This window comes from Theropithecus gelada, chromosome 15 (genome assembly GCF_003255815.1).
Source record: "Theropithecus gelada isolate Dixy chromosome 15, Tgel_1.0, whole genome shotgun sequence".
Lineage (NCBI taxonomy): Eukaryota > Metazoa > Chordata > Mammalia > Primates > Cercopithecidae > Theropithecus > Theropithecus gelada.
Window position 1 is genome coordinate 75,637,440 of NC_037683.1, and position 19,074 is coordinate 75,656,513.

General features: G+C 38.5%; 1 pseudogene; it reads left to right on the forward strand.

Annotated features, from left to right (window-relative positions):
• Positions 1-14,639: 14,639 nt before the first annotated feature.
• Positions 14,640-15,633, forward strand: LOC112607731 (annotated as a pseudogene).
• Positions 15,634-19,074: the final 3,441 nt, after the last annotated feature.

Genomic DNA, 19,074 nt, shown 5'->3' on the forward strand with positions numbered 1-19,074 from the left:
AGTGAGATGAACCCAGTACCTCAGTTGAAAATGCAGAAATCACCGGTCTTCTGTGTCGCTGGCGCTGGGAGTTGGAGACTGGAGCTGTTCCTCTTCGGCCATCTTGCTCCGCCCCCTTCTTTTTTTTTTTTTTGAGACGGAGTCTCGCTCTGTCGCCCAGGCTGGAGTACAGTGGCCTGATCTCAGCTCACTGCAAGCTCCGCCTCCCGGGTTTACGCCATTCTCCTGCCTCAGCCTCCCGCGTAGCTGGGACTGCAGGCGCCTGCCACCTCGCACAGCTAGTTGTTTGTATTTTTTAGTAGAGACGGGGTTTCACCGTGTTAGCCAGGATTGTCTCGATCTCCTGACCTCGTGATCCGCCCGTCTCGGCCTCCCAAAGTGCTGGGATTACAGGCTTGAGCCACCGCGCCCGGTCCCCATTTCCAGAACTTTCAATCATCACAAAGAACTTTTTCATTATCCCATTAAATAATAATTCCCCATTTTCCCCTTCTCCCAGCCCCTGTTAACCTCTGTTATACCTTTTGTCTCTACAAATTTAACTATTCTAGGAACCTCATTGATATGGTTTGGAGATTTGTCCCACCAAAATCTCATATTGAAATGTGATACCCAATGTTGGAGATGGGATCTGGTGCAAGGTGTTTGGGTCATGGGAGTAGTAGATCTTTCATGAATGACTTGATGCCCTCCTCATGGTAATGAGTGAGTTCTTGTTCTATTTGTTCACATGAGAGATGGTTGTTTAAAGAGCCTGGCACCTCCTCCCATGCTCTCTTGCTCCCTCTGTTGCTGTCTGATGCACTGGTTCCCCCTTAACCTTCTGCCATGATTGTAAGCTGTCTGAGGCCCTCACTAGAAGCTGAGCAGATGCCAGTGCCATGCTTCCTCTACAGCTTGCAGAACAGTGAGCCAACCAAACCTCTTTTCTTTATAAATTACCCAGTCTCAGATATTCTTTTATAGAAATGCAAATGGACCAATACACTTAATATAAGTGGAATCATAAAATATTTGTCCCTTTGTATTTGGCTTATTTCACTTAGCATAATGTTTTCAAGTTTCATTCATCTTATAGTATACATCCAGAAAGTCGTTCCTATTTAAGGCTGAATGACATTCCATTGTATATCTACACCATATTTTGTTTATCCATTCATCTGTTGATGAACATTTGGGTTGTTTCTATCTTTTGGCTATTGTGAATAATGTGCTATTAACGTGGATGTGAAAGTATCTGAGTCCCTACCTTCAATGTTTCAGATGTATATCTAGAAGTAAAATTGCTGGATCATGTGGTATTTCTATGCTGAACTTTTTTTTTTTTTTTTTTTTTTTTTTTTTTTTTTTTTTTTTTTTTTTTGAGACCGGGTCTTGCTCTGGCACTAGGCTGGAGTGCAGTGGCACAATTTCAGTTAACTGCAACCTCTGCCCCCTGGGTTTAAGCGATTCCCCTGCCTCAGCCTCCTGACTAGCTGGGACTACAGGCACGCTCCACCACACCTGCCTAATCTTTTTGTATTTTAGTAGAGATGGGGTTTCACCATGTTGGCCAGGATGGTCTCAAACTCCTGACCTTGTGATCCGCCTGCGTTGGCCTCCCAAAGTGGTGGGATTACAGGCATGAGCCACTGCGCCCAGCCTCTATGTTGAACTTTTTGAGGAACTGACATTGCTGTTTTCCACAGGGACTGCACCACTTTACATTTCCACTAGCAATATACCAGGATTCCCATTTCTCCACATCCTTGCCAACACTTGATTTTTCATTTTTCTGGTAATAGCCATCCTAACCAGTATGAAGTGGTTTGGATTTGCATACCCCTAATGAGTAGTGATGTTGAGCATCTTTCCATATGCTCATTGGCCATTTGTGTATTTTCTTTGGAGAAATGTTTATTCAAGTAATTGCCCATTTTTGAATTCAGTTGTTTGTTCTGTTGTTCAGTTATTAAGACTTATTTTTATATTTTGGGCATTAATCTCTTAGATATGATTTGGAAATACTTCATTTTCTTTGGGTTGTCTTTTCACTCTGTTGCTGGTAACCTTTGACACATTCCATGAATGAATGAATGAATGAATGACAACAAGATAGAGCCCAGATAGAAACGCAGATCTGACTAACAAAGTCAGTACTCTCAAACACTAGCATCTGCTGCCCTAGAACATGTAGCATGGTGTGTTTAGACCACCTGTCACCATGAACTGTTTCCTGTTCCATCCACCATCCGAGTGATCTTCTACTAGTCACAGCATTCTAGGGCTTTCCACCACATGTGGTGTGGAAGAGTTATAGATATGAGGACATATGATCCCCTCAAGGTCTTCTTGAACCAGAATCCTCAGGTCAGTTTAGATTGGAGATGCCTCTCCTGCTTATCCCAGCTGACTGTACACACGTTATAATTTGCTATGTGTGCTATTCAGTGAAGTTTGGCAAGCACTGCTTTAAGCAATCAGGCAATTTAGCGTCTCTGGTTTCTTACTGTTAGGTAACCCAAGAAGGGTAAACAAAAGGGGCATTAAAAACAAAAAAAGATGTTTTTAAAGTCTTAGAGAGATCGATATTTTTAGGCATTAAATGGATTGAATATTTAGTTACATCCATAACAGCAACAACAAAAAAGGATCCTGTGCCATTAACACAAGGACCATGTGTAGGTTAAAACAATAACATTTCCTATAAATCTAAAACTTTAAAGTATTTTAAAAAGCAACAACCACAATTACAACAACAGCTAATAAGGAGCATCAAGTTTTTGGCCTCACCAGTACTACAGCTAAATTTGTTAGCTGATGAATATATGTTAAAGTTGACGAAGAGAAAAATTGTAAATGTTCATTAACATAATATACTAATAAGAATCCAGAAAGTTAAGCCCTTAAAATCCATATCTATAGCATTCTTCTTCAGCTATTTTTTGACAAAGAATCTTGGGCCTTAGGAGGCACATTCCAGGTATGCTTCTAATAGAAGGAAATCATGAATTGCTCCAGGTAGCTTAGCACTTACTAAATCACAAGTTCCCAAATAAATGATTCTCCTATACATGGTAAGCTGTCCTAAACCTGACCAATATTTATCCAGTTCTTAGAAATAAGAAAACTCATAGACTTTCTGTAAAGCATGACATATGCTGGGGTTGGACTCATTGGTAAATCAGTGACACAATAAATCCTCATGTACAGGGAAAAATGAAAGTGATTGCGAGTGGGGGCAGCCTGAATGGAAAATGCCTTTGCATATCAAGGTAGGATGGGCAAACTACCATAGTGGGCAAGAGTAGGGCGGTTCTCACAGTGAGGATGAAGTTGCCCAAGGCTGGCTCCACAATAGCAGACCTGGAGGAAAAACATGACCATAGACTGGCGCAGAAGCTGTGCCCAAAGCCAGACTACAGACCCTTGACTGTATCTTCTCCTGCCTCATTTCTCATCATGCTCAGTCCAGCCACACTCCAAGGAGGAGCCCTTCTTTGGTATAGCCCCACATCTATCATCCCTCCTGGCTGGTCTTAGAACATGCACTTTCTCGGACATGAACCAGCACACAGATGTGTGGTTTTCACATTCTCTTCTGCAGAACCCTTGAGCACTGAGGCAAAGGCACAGGCCTGGAGAGGGCTGAGCAGTGCCCATCAAAGTGGCTCAACTTTCATATGTTCATATACAGATATTTTATGTATGATTTTATTTTGAGAACAGGTTTCTACCCATGAGAAAAGTTTGAATGACATTGAGCTAAATTAAGCCTGTCAGATGCATGGAGAGTATTATTTCTTGCTGCAGAGAGTAACCTGAGCTGTCAGATGTAATTATGGAAGAGATGGGACATCTGGCTCCAAGTTCCTGCTGCTCCTGAATTAGTAACTGAGGTAGTTACCAGCAGGAGCTGAAGTTGAAAGGATACAAGGTGTAGCCAGGAGGTGGGGAGAGTCAGCGCCTCGAGGTGAAGTGGGACAAGAGAGGTCATGGCCAGCCTACCAGCCACATGAGCCAGTCTTGTTTAGTCCATTTTCTACCCACCCACTCTCACCACCCCTCCGGATCATTTGAAGCAAATCCCAGACATTATCTCAAACGATCTGTCAATAATTTATTATGTTTCCATAAAAGATAAGGACTCTCTTATTTAAAATAGAAAAACTCCATTATCACACCTTAAAAATTACACTGATTCTTTATTTTAATTAAAAAAATTTTTTTTTAGAGATAGGGTCTTGCCCTGTCACCCAGGCTGGAGTGTGGTGGTGTGATTATAGCTCTCAATGTCAAATCCTGGGCTCAAGCGATCCTCCCACCTCATCCTCCAGAGTGTCTGGGACTACAGGCACATGCCACCATGCCTGGCTAATTGTTTTAATTTTTGTAGAGACAGAGTCTTGTTATGTTGCCCAGACTGGTCTCAAACTCCTGGGCTTAAGCTATCCTCCTGCCTTGGCTTTGTGCAAAGTGTTGAGATTACAAGCATGAGCCACTGTGCCTGGCCTCATTAATTCTTTAATGTTATAAAATTTCCTATCAGAGTTCAGATTTTCTTGTCTCTCTCACATATTTTTTAACCTTCTATTTGTTTACATCAGGATCCAAACAAAAGCCTCTTCTGCATTTGGTTATGTCTTTAAAGTCTCTTTCGTTCTCTAAAGATTGACCTCCTCGCCTTTTCTGTTTGTTATTTATTTGTTAAAGAAACCAGATCAGAATATTTTTAAAATATTATGATTTTAAACATGGCAAAAAAGCAGTTCTGCCAATTTGAATAATTGTCTTTGGCCAGAACAAAAAAAAAAAGAAAGAAAGAAAGTTGCTGGTGATTGTGAACATAGTGTGAAAACCAGACTAGTTCTATTAAACTCTTCCTATGTGCCAGATGCAAACAATCCACAGTAAACTGGTCAGAATTGTTTTAATTGAAGCTTAATCTAAATGGAAGAGTCTAGTACTAAAGAGTCTAGAACTACAGCTTTCCATTTTCTACACACAGAAAAGCCTTTATTTATTCATCCACTTATTCACTAATTCCTTTGACCCTTTGACAATATGTGGTCATGGAGTAGATTGTCTGTTTACAGAAGTGTTCCTCTATAAAGTAAGTATGAAATACTTGGTCAGAAGCATCAAGACCTTTTTTTTTCCATCGTAATGGATTTGAGGAGCTGAGGAAGCTGACAGTGTCACACAGACATCCAGGCATGAGATTTGGCTGATGGGGTAGATAGTGGGCCCTGCGCTATATCAGGGAACCAGGAGGAAGAGCTGAACTCAAGCAGAGTTGGAGAAGGGCTACATTGGCTTCAGAAAATAACGACAGTCACCAGCTCTGCTCCTGCCAGTGCTACTGAATCTAACGACTGCCCTAAGGGCCATGGTGCTCCTTTCCCAGTGGAGAGAGCTTGCTCCCTGCAGATGAGCCATCTCTTCCACCAATCCTCAGGAAGAATGACCTGTACATGATGTAACCATTAAGCAGCTATCTGGTTAACCCAAGTTTGTGGCTGCTCCTAGGGAGGAGTCAACAGGAAGTTCTTTGGGAAGTGGATGACAGAAGAGGAGTGATCTTGTGAGCACTCTCCTCTAATTCAGTGCCAGGAGCCGAGGAGGATCTCAAATCTCTCACTTCTAACATCTGCAAGAGGTCCTGGCCAGGACCTTCTGTTCTACTACCTCCAGGCTCTAAACTTAGCCTTAGTCTTCCTTTATTTGATGGAGTTTTAAAAACAGTGTCTGGGGCCTTGCCCATGCCCAAAGTCTCCTTCATTTCTTCCCCCAGGTAGACTCAGCATGCTCCTTACCCAAATTATGCTTCAGAAAAATTTGAAACCACCATATCACACAATGGTTGGAGAATTTGTAAGTAAAATATTATGTAAAATATAGAATAATCTGTTGTGAAACTTTAAAAGTCATTCTGTAGTATATGGGATAAATTAATTGGGTTAAATGGAACAAGAACAACACAAAAATGAATGCAAGCTGTGTTATAGTTATAACAAAAAGGTGTATGTAGAAAAGCAGAAAGGGAGCATATTCTCTTTGGCTCATGCTCTCTTGCCCTCTTGCTTGCATGCTCTAATGAAGCCAGCTGGCATGCTTGGGAGAAATTCTATGGGAAGGTCCGCATGGAAATAAACTTTTAAAATTATAGTAAACTTGTAACATAGAATTTATCTGATTCCAGTGTTTGCAGGCACAAACTTATAAGAAACTTAGAAACAGCAAATATATCTTTTCTAGCTGGTATATAAAAGAAACTAGATGGGCAGGGGTTCCCCACATTTTTCTACAAAAATATAGAAGAAAATGTATTATCGAGGCATTTAAGGCGACTAATTGTAAAAGTTTTCTGGAAATCAAAGAAAAAAATGAACAGGGAAATAGCAACAATTTTTCTAGCAGTATGAGGATTATAGATGAATTTTTTTCTTTAAAAATTTGCTTTTATGCCATCATAATTTTAAAATAGAAACAAAATAAAATCTAGTGTGTTGGATTAAAAAGGAATAAACATATTCCTTAAATAATACTTGAGGTAGTTGAAGAAAATGATAATATAAATAGCAGAAAATTAAAAAGTCATTTCTAAAGGTGAGAATGGTTAACTACAAAGTAATTGGATGGATGATTTTCAATTGATTTTTATAATTTTTTTTACTTTTTAGTTTTGTCAGTTTAGTTTATTAGTTATCTGATATTGTAAATAACCCTTGTGGAATGTTTTACTCATTTGGCAAAGCAGGAATGTGTATATAATAGTGTTAAACCCATCAATCAAACTGTAAGGATCTGTTTCAAAAACTGCCCTCCAAAATAATGTAATCTGCCGCATAGAGCTTTCTTTAGCAACTGTAATTCCAAATAATTTTTATTTGGAATTTTATTTGGAATAAATATAAGTAATATATTTATTAATATATGCCTTGGAAAACCACAGGAAGTAGCAGATAGATGCCTTCTCATGACCTTTCTGAGCACAACTGGTGGAACTGCGATCTGATTGGGATTTTTCTCTGTGGGGTCAGATCAGTCATGTTGGGCCCAGACTGGAAATTCAGCAATACAGCCTACAGAGAAAGGCTGGGAGGACTCAGAGTTGACATGGATGATTCAAGCACAGGGTGTAGAAATTTATAAAAAACAGAGAGTACAAAATTCCTGGGCACGACAGGAACATCTTGTAAAGCTTTGTCTAGAAGATGAATGCAAAAAAGAAATAGTTCCAAACCAGATACAAAAAGGCACACATTGTATTATTTGACTTATTAAAAAATGTCTAGAAGAGGGAAATCGGGACCAACAGAAAGTATGTTAGTGGTTACCAGTGTCTGAGGGGAGGTGAGAATGGGGAATGACTGCTCATAAGTATAGGTTTCTTTTGAGATGATGAAAATTTTCAGGAATTAGACAGTGGTGATGGATGCAAAACTCTGTGAACACTAAAAACCACTGAATTGTACTCTTTAAAAGGATAATTTTATGCTATATTAATTATACCCTAATACAACTGTTACTAAAAACAAGAGAGGGAAAATGGTTATTCTGATACTAAGTTTGGATAATAAATCCCTTTTAAATTGAGGTGGCATCCGAAAAGGGCTCTCTTGGTTTTAAAATTTTAGGCATGCTGCTGTCTTCCCAATGTCCAATACCTTTTCCCCACCATGTCACAGTTAATTGATAATCTGTGACTTCTTTTTTTTTCTTTTTCTTTTTTTTTTGGGGACGAAATCTCTCTGTCACCCAGCCTGGAGTGTAGTGGCAAGATCTCGGCTTATTGCAAGCTCTGCCCCCTGGGTTCAAGCAATTTTCCTGCCTTAGCCTCCCTAATAGTTAGGGTTACAGGCATGTGCCACCACACCCACCTAATTTTTGTATTTTTAGTAGAGACAGGGTTTCACCATGTTAGCCAGGCTGGTCTCGGACTCCTGACCTCAAGTGATCTGCCTGCCTTGGCCTCCCAAAGTGCTGGGATTACAGGCGTGAGCCACCATGCCCCACCAGTCTGTGATTTCTAAGCTAATTTGCACCTTCCTGTAGAGAACCAGCTTGTCTCAATTAGGTGGACACAGATTTCTATTTCTCTGTAGCTGAAATAATGAGATACAAAAAGCTAGTTCAAATGTAAAGAATAATGTCTGACATAAAAATATGATTATAACTAATACCATATATCCATTTAAATATTCATTAACTCTAGAAAAATGTGTCAACTTATTTAGATTTTATGCATGAGGAAGTGAAGTTTCTATAATTCTTTGGAGTTTTAGGTTCTTGTGAAATTACCATTTCTTTGTTTTTTTAAGAGGAAGGTTGGCCCTCCCTGAGGATACATTTTTGGGTACATTTCTGTCTTCTCAAGATCAGGCAGGTTCTTCTGGACACTAGATTAATTATCTGATTTTCATCTTATTTCACAGTGGACCAATGACAGTTATATTTTTTTATCTCTTGGAAAGTTTTTAAATCCATCTTCCTCTAGTGTTTCAGGGGAATGGTAACTACATTATCTGAAAGCAAGTGGTTATTTCTTATGAGGTAATAGTTTGGTGTGGTTTTTTTGTTTTGTTTTGTTTTATTTTTGTTTTTTTTTCCCCAAGTCCACTGTTTGGGTAAACTCAGCCATCTTTAATAGTTCTAACTCATGTTCCCAGTGCAGTCTCACAGTGACTGACTTGTAATAGTGGTTCCCAAACTCTTCCTCTATTTCAAAGATAGCCTATATGTTCAGTCTCACAGAAGCCTTGGTAGGTAGAAAAATTGATGGAGGATCCTATAGGTGACATTTTCCTGATCCTTGCATTTGTGACTGCCTTCTTTACCCCTATGAAGTCTTACACATGAAAGTATATTTAAATGGAGCAATGAGAGAGGTTTTATATAGATATAAAAAACACTAATTCTGAAGACTTCAAATGAAGAGATCTTGAAATGTAAATTTCATAGCTGAATGAAAAAATAATAATAAACAGAAAATTACACAGAAGTATTCACAATGTTAACAGACCCCTGAAAATGGCCAGAGCTCTAGAAATAGAAAAGGTATAGTGACAAGAAGCCCAGAAGGATTTGGAACAGAATTCTAGCTTCCTGCTAATCTAGCTCTAAGGCATTGAGCAAGTTACATAACCCCTCTGTGCCTCAGTTTCCTTGACTGTGATTTGAGTATAATACTAGCTATCTTCCAAGATTAGACTAATATCTGGCATATAATAGGACTCGACAAATTGCAGGTGGTAGCGGGGGCAGTCATTTTTTTCTGTTTTGGAGCTAAGAGTAATAATATTGACAAACATTTTTGTATATAGTGTTAAATAATCCCATGTTTTAGGGAGCACAACAACCGGATGACTAGCTTGGACACTACCATGGAAGATTCTGTAATGAGAAAGTCTTCAAAAGGTTTTTAACATTTTTCCAAAATTCCATAATAGAAGGAAAAGCTTTTTAAAAAGATAGCACATTATACTTATCTCTAACCAGGCACTCATTGGTCTTTTGTCATTTTATTTACAAAATAGAACAAAACAATTGAAAAACTTCAATCCCCACCTATAAGAACTACAGGTGCCTCACGCCTGTAACCCCAGCACTTTGTAAGGGCAAGGCAGGTGGATCACGACGTCAGGAGTTCAAAACCAGCCTGACCAATATGATGAAACCCTGTCTGTACTAAAAATACAAAAATTAGCCGGGCATGGCAGTGCGCACCTGTAGTCCCAGCTACTTGGGAGCCTGAGGCAGAAGAATTGCTTGAACCCAGGAGGTGGAGGTTGCAGTGAGCTGAGATTACGCCACTGCCCTCCAGCCTGGGTGACAGAGCGAGACTCCGTCTCAAAAAAAAAAAAAAAAAAAAAAAAGAACTAAAAATAATTGTTTATTTAGCAGTAATACCACCTTCCTCTACTTCAAGGACAGCCTAATAAGCTCTCCTTTGTCAGGAGAAACTATTTAACCTAAGCGTAATCTCCTGGTGTATTATGACAGTCTAACTGACCTGGAGGAAGGGAAATACCCAATTCCAGCTCACACTAGTCATTCTGTTCTACCTAAGGGGTGGAAAATTGGGAAGCACATATGATATTCAGTCCACAGGCACGAGACCTAGTCATGGGACTATAGAACATACCTTCCACAAACACACTTTGCCAACACATTAATGAAGGCCTGTTTACAACAGTTCCTTTACCCAGTACAACATGTCCAGCTATCCAAAAAAAAAAAAAAAAAAAAATTACAAGACACACTAAAAAGCAAAAAACACAGTCTGAAGAGAAAGAGTAAGCATCAGAACTAGAGCCAGGTATGGCAGTGCCACAGTCTATTCCTGCTGCTATAACAAAATACCTTAGGCTGGCTAATTTATAATATACAGAAACTTATTTCTCACAGTTCTATAGGCTGGGAAGTCCAAGATTAAGATGCTAGCAGGTTCAAGCTCTGGTGAGAGCCTGGTCTCTGCTTCCAAGATGGTTCCTTATTGCTGCACCCTCACATGGCAGAAGATGGAATGATAGACAGGATGAATGCTGTGTGAAGCATCTTTTTTAAAGGCCTAATCCCATTCACAAGAGAGGAGCCGTTATGATCTAATCCCCTCCTAAAGGCCCCACATCTTTATACTATTGCATTGGAGGTTAATTTTTAAGATGAAGTTTGGGGGAACACAGACGTTGAAACCGTAGCAGCCAGGGATATTGGGATTATCAGATCCAGAATTTAAAACAACTATGATTAATATGCTAATGAATCCAATGGATAAAGTAGGTAGCATTCAAGAACAGATGGGTAGGTGAGTGACATGACCAAAATGGTGGAGTAGAATCAATCTGGCTTCATTCTTCCCCACAGAAAACCACAAATAATTGATTTGGTGCCAAGATTGTCACCAGAAATATTCTAGAACTCCAAACTGAGGGGATGATGACCCCTGGGGGCTCAGAGGAATGAGGAACTTTGATCAGATAATAAGAAATGGAATCCATGACTGCCCTATCCCAAGCTGCCAAGCATCATGAGGAAAAGTCCCCCCAGACTCATGGTTTCCACTAGAAAAAGTAAGATCAAAGTGGATAGTCAGCCTCCCCATCATCTTGGGCTTTTTTACAGGAAAGCCATTCCTGCCTCAACTTACAGGAAACATCATGAGTGATTGTAAGGAGAGAAACCTCTGAGGGCAGCTAGAGACAGACAGTGAAGATGGGACTAACAATCCCAGCACATGAAACACAGGAGCAGCTCTCCAACTTAGACAAAGGAGATGCTAAATTAGAGATGAAGTTCAGCAGTACTGTGCTGTAGGAGGTGCACTTCACAGGTCCTCTGGGCACAAATCCCTAGCCAGCCTTCTAACACAGCTGAAGTATTCTTTTTGGGACTCCCCTCATCCAGGAAAGGCAGCACTTTGAGCACTTGTAAGAGCTGTGGCAAATCTGGGCTTAGAGTACCATCTAGTTTTGATAAGGTGGCAGTGATTTAGGGCTAAAGGAACTCAATAGGCAAACTTCTCAGAACCTCTAAGCAGGTATCCTCAAGAAAGGCCAAACCAAGCCAGATAGCAGAGACTGGAATAAATAATTAATCCTTCAGTACAAAAACAGACGTATGTCAAGTCAAAAACAGAAAAAGAAATGACAATGAAGGTCACCATATAATGATAAAAAGGTCAATTCAGCAAGGGGATATAACAATTGTAAACATATGCACCTAACACCAAAACATCCAAATATATAAAGTAAATATTAATCTAAAGAGAGATAAACTGCAATACAATAGTAGTAGGGGACTTCAACATCCTCTTTCAGTAATGAACCCATCATCCAGACAGAGAGAAAATCAACAAAGAAACATTGGAGTTAAACTACACTCCAGACCACATTGTCCTGACATTTACAGAATGTATCATTCAGCTGCTGCAGAATACACATTCTTTTCATCAGCACATGGAACATTCTTCAGTATAGATCATATCTTAGGCCACTATGTAAGGATCAGCAATATCGAAATAGTCAAAATCATATCAAATATATCTTCTGACCACAATGGAATAAAGCTAAAAATCAGTTAGAAGAGAAACTTTGGAAACAGCACAAATACATGAAAATTAAATAACATGCTCCTCAAAAATTAAATATCATGTTCTTCATTGACCTGTTGATCAATGAGAAATTAAGAAAAAAGTTGAAAAATGTCTTCAGACAAATGAAAATGGAAACACAAAATATCAAAATCTATGGGATACAGCAAAAGCAGTATTAAGAGGGAAGTTTTTAGCAATACACACCTACATTTAAAAAAAAAGACTTCAGCTAAAAACCTAACAAAATACATAAAGGAGCTAAGAAAGCCAGAGCAAACCAAACTCAAAATAAGTGGAAAAAAAGAGAAATAACGATTAGAGCAGATATAAATGAAAATGAGACTAAAAAAGCAGTTAAGAATCAACAAAATGAAAGTTTGCTTTTTTTTTTTTCTTTTTGAGATGGAGTCTCGCTCTGTCACCAGGCTGGAGTGCAGTGTCACGATCTCCACTCACTGAAACCTCTGCCTTCCAGTTTCAAGTGATTCTCCTGCCTCAGCCTCTGAGTAGCTGGGACTACAGGCACATGCCACCATGTCCAGCTAATTTTTATATTTTTAGTAGAGCAGGGTTTCACTATATTGGCCAGGTTGGTTTTCATCTCTGGACCTTGTCATCTGCCTGCCTTGGCCTCCCAAACTGCTGGGATTACAGGCATGAGCCACTGTGACCAGCCAAAAGTCTGTTTTTTTAAAAAAGATAATATCAATCTAGCTGGAATAAGAAAAAATAAATAAATAAAATAAAAATAAAAAAAAAGAGAAGACCCAAATACATAAAATCAGGTATGAAAAGGGAGGCATTACAACTGATACTACATAAATACAAAGGATAATTAGAGACTATTAGGAAGAACCACATCCTAACAAATTGAAAAACCTAGAAGAAATGGATAGATTTCTGGAAACATGACCTACCAAGATTGAACCATGAAGAAATAGAAAACATGAACAGACCAATAATGAGTAATGAGATCGAAGCAGTAGTAAAGAGTCTGCCATCAAATAGAAGCCTGGAACCCAGTGGCTTCACTGCTGAATTTTACCAAACATTTAAAGAAAAACTAATACAGACCCAATTTGAATGATTCCAAAAATTAGCAGAGGAGGGAATACCGCTAAACTCATTCTACAAGGCCAGTATTTCCCTGATACCAAAACCAGACAAGGACACAACAACAAAAAAATGGTAACTACAAGCTAGTGTCTCTGGTGAACATAGATCTAAAAATACTCAAGAAAATACCAGCAAACTGAATTCAACAACACATTGAAAAGATCATTCACCATTATTCATCCCAGTGTGCAAGGATGGTTCAATATATGCAAATCAATAGATGTGACACATCACATTAACAGAATGAAGGTCAAAATAATATATTTCAATAGATGCTGAAAAAGCATTTGATAAATTCACCATCTCTTCATGATAAAAACCCTCAACAAACTGGCTATAAAAGGAACATACCTCAAAAAAATAAAGACCATGTATGGCAAGCCCACAGCTAATATCATGCTTAATGAGGGGAAATTGAAAGTCTTTCTTCTAAGATCTGAGACAAGACAAGGATGCCCACTTTCACCACTTTTATTCAACATAGTACTTGAAGTCCTAGTCAGAGCAATTAGGCAAGAGAAGAAAATGAAGAGCATTCAAATTGGAAAGTAACAAGTTAAATTATCCTTGTTTGCAGATGACATGATCTTACATTTGGAAAAACCTACAGACTCCACCAAAAAAACTATTAGAACTGATAAACAAATTAAGTAGAGTTGCAGGATAGAAAATCAACATACATAAAACAATAGCATTTATATATACCAACAGTGAACAAGTTGGAAAAGAAACCAAGAAAGCAATCCCATTTGCAATAGCTACCAAATAAATAAATAAAACACTTAAGAATAAATTTAACCGAAGAAGTAAAGATCTATACAATGGAACCTGTAAAACACTAATGAAAACAATTCAAGAGGACATAACAAATGAAAATATATTCCGTGCTCATAGATCAAAAGAATTAATATTGTTATACTATCCAATGCAATCTACATATTCAGTTCAATCCCTATCAAAATACCAATGAGAACTACAATCTCTGGCTCTTCTCTGGCCAGCAGCAGTGTTTCCTTTTTTCCTCCTGCCATTGCCATCTCTGCCTCTTCTCATCCATTCTCACGCTGTTGCATGTTTTTACCTCCACGTTGTTCCCACAGCCTGTGGCCCAGGCCACCTTGGATATTTCTGCTGAAGGTAACCACATCTCTCCTTAAAAATATCACGAAAAAAGAGAATATGCTTTACCCAAATCTTTGAGCCATTATCTCATGGCAAACTTTCTGTCCAAGTGTACACCTACCCAGAGGGCCTAGGAGAATTGCTGTGTAGACAGCAGTTCAACTTCAGACACTGAGCCACCTTGGGAACCCAGCTGATGATGGGGGATTCCACCTCTCAACTTGTCCATTTTGTTGCATATTCTAAGAACCAAGACATAGGCTTGGTGACCCATTCCTTACTTTTCCTGGTTTATGACTTTTAGTTTTGTGAAAATTCAGCTGAGATGACAGGATTTATTGATGATGCAAACTATTTCATTGGTCTGTTGGATGAAGGAACAAACCTTATAAATGTTATTGATAACTATGTTTGTTGAACATTCTCGAACAAGGCAAAAATCTTTTTTTGTAGGAGATCTTGGAAAGACTGTGAAGAAACACAGTCAATGGCAGAATGTAGTGGCTCAGATAAAGCCATTCTACACAGTGAAGTGCAACTCTACTCCAGCTGTACTTGAGATTTTAACAGCTCTTGGCACTGGATTTGCTTGTTCCAATAAAAATGAAATGACTTCAGTAAAAGAGTCATATGTATCCGCAGAAAACATTTATGTAAGTCCTTGCAAGCAAGTGTCTCAAATAAAGTATGCAGCAGAATTTGGAGCAAATATTATGACATGAAGCAATAAAATTGAATTGAAGAAAACTGTATGTAATCACCCAAATGCCAAGACTGTTTTTCCTTAAGTTCACTTGATTCACCTATTGCTGGATTTGTGAGCACTAACAACATAACCAACATACTTTTTACAATCTTCAGGCTTCATGTGTGCAGATGATGATGTAAATGAACTCTGCCTTGATCATCTCCTTTTCTCTTACAGTCCTGCCACATTTTGCAACAGAAGATGATATTGGTAGTGAAGAGTGTAGCATGAAGTTTGGCACTTCCCCGAATAACTGTAGGCATTTTTTTGGAATATGCTAAGAAACTTGATGTCCAAATGATTGGGGTTAAAATTTCATGTTTTAGGTGCTTGCAAAGAATCTCAAGTATATGCACATGCTCTATCTGATGCTCGATGTGTGTTTGGCATGGTTAGAGACTTTGGTTTTACGATGAACACGTTAGATATTTGTGGAGGCTTCATGGGAATTATTAATTGGTATGAGATGCAAGATGCAGGAATTACTTCAGACACAATGATGAAGAAATTCTTCTTTGTGCCTTCATGCATTCAGCTGAGCCAAGAAGACAGCATTTCCACTGAAGCATAAACAGTCATTATTGCTTTTTTAAAATCACATATATGTACACTTTTAAAAAATTTCATGTTTCCATAGGTTTTTGAAGAACAGGTGGTATTTGGCTACATGCATAATTTCTTTAGTGGTGATTTGTGAGATTTTGGTGTACCCATCACAGTATACACTCTACCCAATTTGTAGTCTTTTATCCCTCACCCTGTTCTCACCCTTTCCCTCTGAGTCCCCAAAGTCCATTGTATTATTCTTATGCTTTTGCATCCTCATAGCTTAACTCCCACTTATGAATGAGAACATATGATGTTTGGTTTTCCATTCCTGAGTTATTTCACTTAGAATAATAGTCTCCAATCCCAACCAGGTTGCTGCAAATGCCATTAACTCTTTCCTTTTTATGGCTGAGTAGTATTCCATCGTATATATATACCACAGTTTCTTTATCCACTCATTGATTGATGGGCATTTGGGCTGGTTCTACATTTTTGTAACTGCAAATTGTGCTGCTATAAATATGCACATGCAAGTATCATTTTTTGTATAGTGACTTCTTTTGCTCTGGGTAGATATCAAGTAGTGGGCTTGCTGGATCAAATGGTAGTTCTACTTTTAGTTCTTCAAGGAATCTCCACACTGCTTTCCATAGTGTTCATACTAGTTTGCATTCCCACCAGCAATGTAGAAGTATTACCTTTTCAACACATCCACACCAACATCTATTATTTTTTAATTTTTTGATTATGACCATTCTTGTAGCTTAGCAGGACAAGCCGCAGACAAGAACCCCTCAGACACCGAGCTGTAGAAGGAAAGGGCTTTATTCAACTGGGAGCATTGGCAGACTCACATCTCCAAAAACCGAGCTCCCCGAGTGAGAATTCCTGTCCCTTTTAAGGGCTTACAACTCTAAGGGGGTCTGCATGAGAGGGTTGTGATCGATTGAGCAAGCAGTGGGTATGTGACTGGGGCTGCATGCACCAATAATCAGAACAGAACAGAACAGAACAGGACAGGACAGGGATTTTCACAATGCTTTTCCATACAGTATTTGAAATCTACAGACAACACAAACAGTTAGGTCAGGGGTTGATTTTTAACTACCAGGCCTAGGGTGCGGTGCTGGGCTGTCTGCCTGTGGGTTCCATTTCTGCCTTTTAGTTTTTGCTTCTTTCTTTGGAGACAGAAATTGGGCATAAGACAATATGAGGGTGGTCTCCTCCCTTAGTAGGAGTAAGGTGGTATTGCAGTCTGGTTTTGATTTGCATTTCACTTATCATTAGTGATGTTGAGCATTTTTGTCATATGTTTGTTGGCCATTTCTATATCTCCTTTTGAGAATTGTCTATTCATGTTGTTAGCCCACTTTTTGATGGGATTGTTTTTTCTTTGCTTATTTGTTTGAGTTATTTATAGTCCTTTGTTGAATATATAGATTGTGAAGATTTTCTCCCACTCTGTGGGTTTTCTGCTTATTCTGTTGACTGTTGCTTTTGTCGTGCAAAGCTCTTTAGTTTCATTAAGCCCCACCTATTTATCTTTGTTTATATTGCGTTTACTTTTGGGTTCTTGGTCATGAAATCTTTGCCTAAGCCTATCAGTGTCTAGAAGGGTTTTTTTCCAATTGTTATCTTCTAGAATTTTTATAGTTTCAGATCTTAGATTTAAGTTCTTCATCCATCTTGAGTTGATTTTTGTATAAGGTGAGAGATGAGGATAATTTCTTTCTCCTACATGTGGCTTGCCAGTTATCCCAGAACCATTTGTTGAATAGGGTATCCTTTCCCTACTTTATGTTTTTGTTTGCTTTGTTGAAGATGAGTTGGCTATAAATATTTGGGTTTATTTGTGGGTTCTCTATTCTGTTCCATTGGTCTGTATGCCTATTTTTATACCAGTACTGTGCTGGTGACTATGGCCTTATAGCATAGTTTGAAATCAGGTAATGTGATGCCTCCAGATTTGTTCTTTTTGCTTGCTGTGGCTATGTGGGCTCTTTTTGGTTCCATATGAATTTTAAGATTTTTTTTTTCTAGTTCTGTGAAGCATGATGGTAGTATTTTGACAGGAATTGCATTGAATTTGTAGATTGCCTTTGGCAGTATGGTCATTTTCACAATGTTGATTCCACCCATTCACGAACATGGGATGTGTTTCAATTTGTGTATTCAGTGATTTCTTTCAGCAGTGTTCTATAGTTTTCCTTGTAGAGGTCTTTCACATCCTTGGTTAGGTATATTCATGAGTATTTTATTTTATTTTGCAGCTATTGTGAAAGAGGTTGAGTTCTTGATTTGATTCTCAGATTGGTTGCTGTTGATGTATAGCAGAGCTACTGATTTTTGTACATTAATGCTGAATCCTGGAACTTTGCTGAATTCATTTATCAGTTCTAGGAGCTTTTTGAAGGAGTCTAGGGTTTTCTAGGTATACAATCCTATCATCAGTAAAGCAGCAAGAGTTTTACTTCCTTTTTACTGATTTGGATGCCCTTTATTTCTTTCTCTTGTCTGATTGCTCTGGCTGGGACTTGCAGTACAGTGTTGGATAGAGGTGGTGAGAGTGGGCATCCTTCTCTTCTTCCAGTTCTCAGAGGGAATGCTTTCAACTTTTCCCTATTCACTATAATGTTGGCTGTGGGTTTGTCATAGATGGCTTTTATTACATTAAGATATGTCCCTTGTATGCCAATTTTGCTGAGAGTTTTAATCATAAAGGATGCTGGATTTTGTCAAAAGCTTTTTCTGCATCTATTGAGATGATCACGTGATTTTTGTTTTTAATTCTGTTTGTGTGGTATATCACATTTATTGACTTGTGTATGTTAAACCATCCCTGCATCCCTGATATGAAACCCACTTGATAATTGTGGATTATTCTGCTATGCTGTTGGATTCAGTTAGCCAGTGTTTAGTTAAGGATTTTTGCATCTATGTTCATCAGGGATCTTGGTCTGTAGGTTTCTTTTTTTGTTATGCCCTTCCCTGGTTTTGGTATTAGGGTGATAGAATGATTTAGGAAGGATTCCCTCTTTCTCTGTCTTGTGGAATAGTGTCAATAGGATTGGTACCAATTCTTTGAATGTCTGGTAGAATTCAGCTGTGAATCCATCTGGTCCTGGATTTTTTTTTTTTTTTTTTTACCGTTTCAGTCTCACTGCTTGTTATTGGTCTGTTCAGGGTTTCTAATTTTTCCTGATTTAAGTAAAGAGGGTTGTGCATTTCCAGGAATTTATCCATCTCCTCCAGATTTTCTAGTTTATGCAGGTAAAAGTGTTCATAGTAGCCTTGAATGATCTTTTGTTTTTCTGTAATGTTGGTTGTAATATCTCCTGTTTTGTTTCTAATTGAGCTTACTTGGACTGTCTCCTTTTCTTGATTAATCTTTCTAGTTGCTTATCAATTTTATTTACCTTTTCAAAGAACCAGCTCTTGGTTTCATAATTCTTTTGTATTATGT